Source organism: Chamaea fasciata, unplaced genomic scaffold (assembly GCF_029207755.1).
Source record: "Chamaea fasciata isolate MVZ Bird 193981 ecotype frontalis unplaced genomic scaffold, bChaFas1.0.hap1 SCAF_2, whole genome shotgun sequence".
NCBI lineage: Eukaryota > Metazoa > Chordata > Aves > Passeriformes > Sylviidae > Chamaea > Chamaea fasciata.
The window spans coordinates 54,191,566-54,201,326 of record NW_027094087.1 but is presented as its reverse complement, the minus strand read 5'-3'; the positions used below and the strand labels follow the sequence as shown (position 1 = coordinate 54,201,326).

The following is a 9,761-nucleotide window of genomic DNA, read 5'->3' as shown; positions in this document are numbered from 1 at the left end:
ATTTTTTCCACAAAGAGGGGAAATTTCACCAGCCTTAAAAGGCAGGCATACTATTCAGTCCCCTTCAGTTTTAATTCTGGGTCTGTGCTGACATGTGAATCAAATTGGTAATAGATACTTATAAAAAATTGAAGTCACTCTGATGTCATACTCATTTGTCAGGAGATGGATGTAATAGCTAACTCAAGCAGCCTGTCCCAAGCAGGCATCCCAAATGAAGCAGTTCTGTAAAGCAAAGTGTGTATAGAGCAAAGGGGAACAAAACAGCCCGACACTGCTTCTGCCTTGTACCTCTGCTGCCAGGACACACATGAAGAAATAGCCAACTCTTCAATTTGTCACCTAAAAAGAACCCAGCTCCCAGACTTTCTGCAACATATAGTTGTCAGAATTTTGGCTGAGCGGGTCTCACCTGCACATATATTGCAGACTTCCCTTATGCTGAGGGCAATGGCTTTAAACAGGCAGGGTCAGGCAGTTTACCGTGAGAGCTCAGAGAGATGCCCGTGTCACTGGGCACCTGTGGGTCCTGGCAGGCCCTTGGGAGCTGCAGGCTGCTCCCACAGCTCAGCTCTGTGTGCAGCACTGTTAACCCTGTTGCAGATGCCAGGGAGCTTCAAACACATGGAGTGTTACTGCAGCTGAGATGACGTGCTAATCTCTTCATGGACCCAAACCGTACCAAAGTGGGTCTCAGAGCACGCACTGAAGACCATTCAGATCAATGGGACACAGTTACAGAAAGCCTTTCACAGTAAAGTACTTTGGAGCCAGTTTTACTCACAGATGAACCCAGCAAGACTGGTCAGACAAGGCAGTAGCTCCCACTAATGCCCATGTGGGACTTGGAAACGTGTTGTGGCAGTACTAAAGTTTCCCAGTCCCATAGGTGACGCCAGAAGACTATCAGACAACACGAACTGGTAAAAAAACGGTGATAATGCTGAGTTTAGCAGGAAATGTTTCAGCCCTGGCTGTCTCACCCAGAGAAACCAGAAGAGGAACTTTCCTCTCTCATACTGTAACCAAATAGGTTACGGTGTTCACCAAGTGAATTTGGCATCCATGCTCCAGAGGATTTTGCAGCCATCCTCATGAACATGAGGGTGCATATCTGATGCAGAGGGTGGGCTGCACTTCTGCTGAATGCAGCTTCTGTGCAGAATAGGGCACAGGACCCCTTGGCTAGGGCTACATACAACCTTTGTGGAGAACCCAGGTGTCCTGTTGTGTTCTTAGAAGGCTGACTCTGGGCTCTGACAGCTATAGTGTAGTTACGGGTGTGTCATGGATGTCACTCCTAAGACAGAAGTAGCAATATGTTTGTTGATACAACCCAGTGATTTTGCCAAACTTCATAGTAAATTTGAGAAAGGTTTCATAAGATCTGATGACAAGGTGCATTTGATTATTTAATGGCATAGAGGACAAGGTCAGACAAAACAGGCAGAGAGAGAGACTCTTGTTGAGTCATGAGGTTCAGAAAAGACCTGCTTGTATTCTAAGCTCCTACTCAGAAGGGAGTTTATGTGTGCCTAATTCCAAACTTAGTCCCAGACTCAGTCAATGATTTATGTCTCAAGGATTATATGTGTACAATCAATCCTTTGTGTCACTTAGCTAAGATTTCAGAGTTTAGCATGCTATTTATTAATCATTTACGGAGAATCTCTTGAGTCAAGGAATCTCTCAGCTCTGAGGAGTAAGCTTGAGAGCGACAACTCAAAGCAAAGATCCTGGCAAATAGTCCACTGCCCTGCAGGAGAGATCAATGAGCCCTGGCTGTTTACTATTTATGAAGTAAGATAATTGACTTATAGTCATATTTGCATACCAGCTACAGAAGTTATTTTTTTCCAAACTTGGCCTGAGTTGGACCCTGACAAACACTATGGTTGGGGATGTACAATGACTCATTTAAAACTGCAGCTCCACTCTGGACATCAAGAACATAAAAGTGAAGTGCAAGCCTTGCCTAAGACCTTTGCAGCTACAGTCATGAGCTCTTCATTTAAGGTCTGCACTGTTTACTTTGGAGTAGCTGTAAACACATAAGTATCTACCACAAGGTCTGAGTGCCTTCTGAAGTCTTAGCTGTCCTCACAGAAAGCAGTTTGGCATATGTGAAACTGAGGCACGGGCATATTGAAATTGTTTTAAGGTTTGCAGATGAATCATGGAAAAATCAGAAACCAGTTTTGTGTAGGTAGATATATGAGAAACAAATCTGTGATCTTATGTCTTCTAACAAAGTGTGTTGGATGTGCAACTGATCATGAGTTTATTGTATCATTTATCTCATAATTTTTATCTTATTTTGACTGCAAAAGTCACTCATCCCACCTCCTCCCAAGAACCTGAAAATTGTTTTCCTTCCATATAGTATCACTGCAGGTATCGAGCAAAAGAAGTGTCCAATCTTTGTCTGCAGAGCCCAACAAAAAGAAGGTACCAGGGCTCTCATCCCTCTGCAAAACCAAGCGTGAGCTCTACCTTGAGAGATCGATGTGGAACAACTCCTAAGTGATCGGTCATGTCCAAACCAGCTTTTACCATTGCTTTTCCTAAAGGTGGAAAGCTCTGGAAAACTGTAAGTCCTGTGATCTTCCATTCTAAAGAAACAAGCTTGCAGGTTGACAGCAGCAGAGCCTCTCACGCTGCGACCTGCAATCGCAGGCAGCACGTCTGCTCTAAAAGCAGACAGCTGTGCTCTGCCCCAGCCTATGTAAATTAAGTGAAATCTTCGCTTAAAATGGCAATAAATGTGGTCTGCGGTAGACAGAAAGCAGTCTCTAGAAACACAGCTGGCACGGGAACAGACTGCATGCAGCTTTTTAATTTCTGGAAGGCACCAATGTAACAAATTCATGAGGGCCCCTCCCCTGTTCCCTGGCTCTGCTTGGAAATTTTTTGTAGGATGTTATTCTGTTCTCTTGGGCAGGGTTTTTATTCTTGGCATGGTGCACATAAACACTTCCTAGAAATGCCGCTTTTCAATAATTTTCCTCTGAAAGAGGAGAAATTAAAAGCCTAGTTTACATAGTTCAAATTTGGTGTTCTCAGGATTGTTTCAGGTGTAAAATTCCACAGTTTCTGAGTTTGCCATTGCTCTCTGGTGTTCTGAATAGATTTTGTAATCAGTAAATGTAGTAGTAACTGCAAATGTTAATCAATCACTCTGATATCTAAAACTGAGGCAAGTGGAATGTGAATAATTTGTGCTCTGGTCGAGATCGCTACAGTTTGGTGTCTCTGTTTGCATTCATTAGGGGCTGTTGGATATGAATCAGAGGCTGGCCATTACAAACCAGAGCTAATAACTAAAAAACCTCCTCTCTTTTTGATGCAGTTGAGCTCATTCTGGACCTCTCAGCCTTCTAGACCCACAGCATTGCAGTGAGGTGAGAACAGCTTGACACGAGCCTTCTGAAAACCATGCTGGAACTTGCTGTTCACAGGTGATCATCCTGAGTAAGCTGGGTGTTGCAGCACCAGAGCCCTGTGTCCTGATGACTGTAAACCTGAAGTGAGTAACTGGTGTGGTGTTGTAGGGGTCTTGGCTGTGAAATTGAACGTCTGTATTAATTTGCTCTGGATTGCGTTTGAATGACAACTGAATACTAGAAGTTGGGGCTAAAGGAAAAGATGGAATAACTCAGTTTAATTATAATTTCTAAGTAATAAGAAAATATGCACATATATATATATATATGTATATGTATATGTATATAACTGAAGCTGTCTAAATTTTCATGTCTATCCCACACACTAATGCTAGTTTCAATCTCTGTTCAATCCCAGCTGAAACTGAATTCATAGCTTGCTTTTAAAAACCTGATTGTATCATTATTCTGTGAGTTTTGGAAAGATGTGCCATATTCCTGAGACTTTGTAGGGTGTCATCCTTTCTAACCACATTACTATTTCAGGATCAACATGTTCCTGTGCATACTTAGAGTGCCAAGGGGAAGTTAAATGTAAGAGAGAACCCAGAGCACCTTAAGACACATCTTTATCTGCCTAAACCCATGCACTGAGGTCAGGTTGGAAACACTGTACCTTTAACACCTTTAGGTTGTGTCATTCCAGTGGAGCTCGGTGGAATTACTGTGGCATAAAAGTGGCTGGAAATTAGGGTCAGAATTGTTTATTTTTCTCATGTGCCATTTTACCTGTTTAAACATTTCTTTCCCTGTATCAAAATTTTATAATGGGAGGAAAAGTTATGAAGGACTTTGGTTTGGAAGAATTCAAATATATTGCTTCAGTCTTGTTGTTCTAAATATGATCCTTTAATATTGTTGCATTAATAATATTTTCTTATGAGCCAGCTAACCAGCTGGGATGCAAATTGTCTTATTCCCAGATTCTCCTGGGCAATTTATATCCACCATGACAGCACACCCAGAGGCAGTTTCAAGTTGAACCGAGTTGAAATAAAATATTCTTGTTCAGCTAAAAAATAAACTGAAACATTTGGTTTGGGTCAAGCCCATGTATTGAAGAAAATATTTTGTTTTGATTTTCCCAAAGGAAACCTGAATGCTTTGGGCGAAATTGATTTGATTTTTCCCTTGAATAGAAAGTTGATTTTGTGGAAACTTTATTTCCCACCAGAGGCTGAACTGTTGGGGAGTGTCCCTAAGCTTTTGTACTGAAGCAGTGAAAGGCCTCTGATGCTTTAAGGAGGAACTCTGCAGCCTTATTTAAAGAAACCTCTCTAAAAATCTATGCTTTATTTTTCTGAAACCTGAAGGGAAAGGTTCTTTTCCATGTCTTTCTCTCAGCTGTAAATATTAACTATTTATGTACCCAACAATGACCTTTTCTACCACAACAGTCATCTGCAGACATTTGATTTACTAAAACTTGTTTTGCTTTGAATATTTTCATTTTAGCTTCACTGGCTGATAGGTTGGCTTGTTTGAGACAATATTTTGTTTTATTATGGTCAGCTGAGTTACAATTTGGCCAGCTTTTCTGTAGGTAAAATTTTACTGCATCCTGACACACATCACTGCAAATTCTATTATATAAAACTCCACATTCCATGCCTTAATACCTGAATCTCTTTCACTATCTTTTTCCTCAGTTTAAACTTCCAAGCAGCAGTGAGCCTTTTCCACTTGATTTGCTCCAGCCTGCTGCTTAAAGATGCACTTCCTGCCCACAATTAACACTGGTCATCATCCAAAGCCTGTCTCCCGTCAGCTGTTACCCAGAGAAATTGCATCTTTTTAATGGGGTGACCAAAACCAATACACCATATTGCAAAGGTGGCTTTGTGTAGGGAAGGAACTTTCTGCCAAGATAGGACCACCTCTGGGGAACCTTACAGCTTAAAAGCCTTTTATCAGACAATATACACTGCAGAAGATGGTGGAGGCACTTAATCCTTTCTTTCTTTCCCCTCTTCAGAAAACTTACATCACTTTGATGACCAGAACAAAGGAAAAGGAAAACAAAAGAAAGACAAAAGCAATATCAATTCTTTTTTTGTGTTCCAGTCTATGATGTATGCCATATGTAGCCATATGTCTCTGGGCTACTTTTTTTACTCTTAGTTCTCGAGTAGCATGTAAAGAGAAATGCAAGAGTAAGATGAATTCATAAGGACTTTCCTACATTTATGCTTGGACATTGATGGATGGAGAAGCATTTAAGAGAAAAATAATCAATTTTGAACCCAAAGATATGAATCATCTCTTTTGGATTTGCAACATTGTGTGGTGGCAATTGAGAGATTAACTCAAATATATTTGTACTTTCTAGAGGCTCATGGGTTCACCAGTGTATGGCAGACAGAACCACAGAGATGTGAAATAGGTGAGTACCACAAGAGCGATGATTAAAATATTTTTACTTTCCATATATTTGGCAGAATCAAACATCTGCAGCCCTGAAGTTTTATATATATAAATATATATATACGTAAATAAATGTAGCTGCTATTTGTTACAACTCTTTATTACTTCTGGCAGGTGACTGCTGTTATATTTTTCTTCTTTTATTCCTAGGATAGCGCATTTTTTCAATTCATTAAGTTATAGTGTGTAATTTATAACCATCAAAGTGGAAAACATTATGCAGTGCATGAATTAGCATGAATTTAATTGACTGTTATTGAATATGTGCTATATTTCTAGAAATATGCAATTATTCCTCATTGGCAAACTTAAGATTTTTGCTATCAGGTTTTGTTTAGTTATATTTAACTGATTAGAAAATCTTTAATGGATGTAAGCAGGAGTTTTGTAAAAGACATTCCCCAGTAGGTCTAATTTTGTGTGAAATAAGCAAAATTGTTTTCTTCGTGTGTAACAGTCCAGCATTAAACCAAGGTTGTTTGGGTAATGTGGACTGGCAAGGAGGTGCAAACAAGTAACACAGGCACACTGGCTGATGGAACCCTTAAATATCAGTCATGATATTGTGACTATGGCTAGCCAGGATGTTGGACTGGGATCCAGTTTGCCTGTTTAAGGTGGATCTGTACCTTAACTGTAGGTGCATAGAGAAACAGCTCCCTATATGGAAAAGTGATTGCTTCCACTAATGCTGTGGCAGTGAATTTAGGGCCAGTTTTTCAGTGGGCTACTGAGCTGGATCCCACCCTCTACTCATTTCATGTAAGGTGACAATTCACTTGTGCAACCACTGATTTTGACTTCATAGTTGTGTGTGGTTCTTAAAATAGTGGAAGCCAAGAACAGATCCACAAAATGCAGTATAAAACTGCGTTACCTCCACCTATGTATATTGTCTTTTACATTTGGAGACTGTGCTGTCTGAACTAGTTGACTCCAACAACTGTGCTGGTATTTTGCTTTAACTTCTAGTATTTTAAATACTCTGTTTCTCACAGAATTGCTTTACTATGATTTAAGGTGTTCTGGGGGAAATGTAGTGACCTTTTCGCTTAGTGACGGAGCTAATCCCCACCTTCTTTTTTAGATACAACACGTGAACAGGTACTCTCTTCAGAGCCTGCAGAATTCTTCTGTGAAGGTCCTAGAGAGATCACAAAGCCCAACAACTTGATTTGTAAAAGGAGCTGTTATTGTTTACCTAGTTTAATAGACACCCAGTTTTGGTTTATCTCAGATCTGGTTCCTAAATATCACTGGAATCCAAATGTTTTTCTTTAGAACAATTAAGGCAATCAAAAGTATTTACTTAAAGCACTGAATCACTTTGAGAAACAAGTGGAATACTACTAAAATATAAAAGAGTTTTCCACTGAAGTTTGATATCTCTGTAAACATTTTAGATATAATTTTCTTCTGACTCATTTTTGAGTTCACTGAGGATCCAAATATCAAGTTTACTATCAATTTCCACCCAGGAAGCAAGTACTGTAATTTGGACTACAAGTGAAGAACTGATTGCTTTATGTAATTTAATTTATATCATTCTAACATGTGTCAGAGCACCACTGTATTGTGGAGTGCAATAAAAGGCTGACTTATGTCAAGAGTCTTTTAGGAAAATCCACACTCACTGGGCATCTCCAGATCTTACACACCCATGTTATGCAAACATGGGCTATAGCTGAGTATTAGAGCCATGCAGGGCAGGCACAAGAATCCCTGAGGGCACCTCTGATCTGAATGTTAAATTGGCTTTATTGAAATATGTCTTTTAAATGAACTGAGCCGGATGTCTTTCTTGTACTGGAATATGCCATCTTAATGATGCTTCCTTGAGAGCTGCTGATGAGAGAAAAGAATGAGGGAACAGTCATTACCATTAGGACCATGAAAGCAGTGAATGGTGGAAGTTATCCCCTCTATTCCAGCCACAAGTTTTTATAGTGTCTATTAACACATTATAGGACACTGCAGCTTTCTGTGGTACAGGCAGGGTCACTGAGCTAATGCACACCAATAAATCCCACTTAGCTCCTGCTCTGCCCTGGTCATCTGTGAGAAAGTCCTAAGAGATGTGCTGGCACAGCCCAGACAAGAAAGATATGTGTGTCTGGGCACAGCACCAGGACTAATGTGGATCAGAATACTTCCCAAAACATGAAGATTCCTCATTAGGATGGCTGCTAGCACATTGTGTAGCCCTGGCAGCTATCCCTAGTGAGGTACCACCAAGGAAAGACTTCATCAAGGTTGCCAGTTCCATGGCTGCAAGGGCAGGGAAGATGTATGAGCACCCTTGGGCTGCCCACAGGAAGGGTGGGAAGCCGCCTGGAAAGCCCAGACAGCAGTTCCTGGGACATGCAGGCAGTGACTAACTGGGACCTGCACCACAGCTCTCACATGGTGAGAGACTCATGGGCAAAAAGGAAGGCACTTCAAAATGCATAAGTGAAAGTAGATGTTCAGTTTGATAAGGTGAGAAGATACCAGGAGCAAGGACTGCTGCAAAGTGGCAAGACCAGCAAAACAGAAAGTGAAGGGTATATAGTAAGCTAGAGAAGGATTTGGTGTTTGATGGATGAAGGAAAGAAAGGGGAGAGAAAGAAGATATATCATGATCTGATGTGCAGATTCATGAGTCAGGTATCAGGCATGCAGTCAGATGAGTCTTTGACAAAAACTCCCTTGTAAGCCTGGGAATAACCCTTTCCCACATCCATGGTTTGAAGTTTGTTACTTAAAGTGCAAAAACTTGCAAAAAACCAAAACTCCAAAGGAATCTTCATGATCCATGGTCCTCTAAAATTTTAATGTGTTCTTGGCTTTCATACTCTATCAAACACTTATTTTAAAGCCCATTTATTCTTCAGGATTTTTTTGACTATTTTGTTTCCATGTGTTTTTCGGGCATGCTGTAGAAGAACTGCTCCAACTTAGACCCATGTCCCTGTTTGTACTAAGAAAAGAAGAGCTTGACAAGGGAGCATAGTGTCCTTCAAACCTCTGGTAAATCAATGTAAATGGAAAATCTACTGTGTTCACTCCAGCATGTTTTCAGGAGGAAAACAGGTTCCTTTCCAGGTCCAGAATCTGGTCCTTAGTGATCTTCTTACTGCCTTTTCCCAAGGCCCTGTACCAGTATACTCTCCTGACTGAGACTGACTTTTCATACCTGGAACAATGGAAATCCCACGACAGTCTGACAGAAAACAGTCAAGAACCTGTCTTTGTACAGGAAGGCTTGGAATGGATGTGTGTGCTTTCAATAGAAACTATGTGTGGGCAAGAAGTCATAATTAGTTGTACAGGTTAAAACGAGGAGAAAATTCAGAACAAGGATTCGTGATCTTTGGGTTGCAGAGGCAGGCTCCGGGTGCCCCTGGAAGTTTCATCACGGACTGCTTGGCAGAGGTTGGAGCCTGTATGTTTATATGTGTCTGGTTTTATTTATAGGGCATTTTGGGATTGCACAACCCAAGGGAGAAAAGGCAGTGGGAAAAATGTATCTCCTTTCCTGGTTGCCTCATAGAGTTGTTATGAACACAACTCACTTCTTAGCAACATACTGTTTACTGAAGTCAGGAGCTGTGTGAAGGGCATATTGGGAGTGAAAATGACAGAAGTGCCTAAAGCATGTTGACTTTGAAGAGACACTTTGCTGTAAGGAGGACACTTTCTGCCATTTGTGCTTTATACCTTGTGCCCAAGAAGCCCACCATAAGGGGAACAGAAATCAAAATGTTCTGTGGTGTTGGAAAACTTCAAGGCAATGAGACATACCTGGCACACGGTAGGAGGAATCAGTTCATCACAAGAGAGCTGAATTTCTTCCTTGATGTTCTCTGTGTAGTGTTTCATTTAATGCATGGCATTAAAATGCAAGATTCAAGC

At 40.8% G+C, this 9,761-nt stretch overlaps 1 long non-coding RNA gene across 1 annotated transcript; it reads left to right on the top strand.

Moving 5' to 3' along the window:
• The first annotated feature begins 2,784 nt into the window (after window positions 1-2,784).
• Window positions 2,785-9,317, top strand: LOC136285244 (uncharacterized). Its single transcript, XR_010719403.1, has 4 exons — window positions 2,785-2,912; window positions 3,350-3,526; window positions 5,773-5,826; window positions 6,955-9,317. It is a non-coding gene; the product is annotated as an uncharacterized lncRNA (long non-coding RNA).
• The last annotated feature ends 444 nt before the right edge of the window (window positions 9,318-9,761 follow it).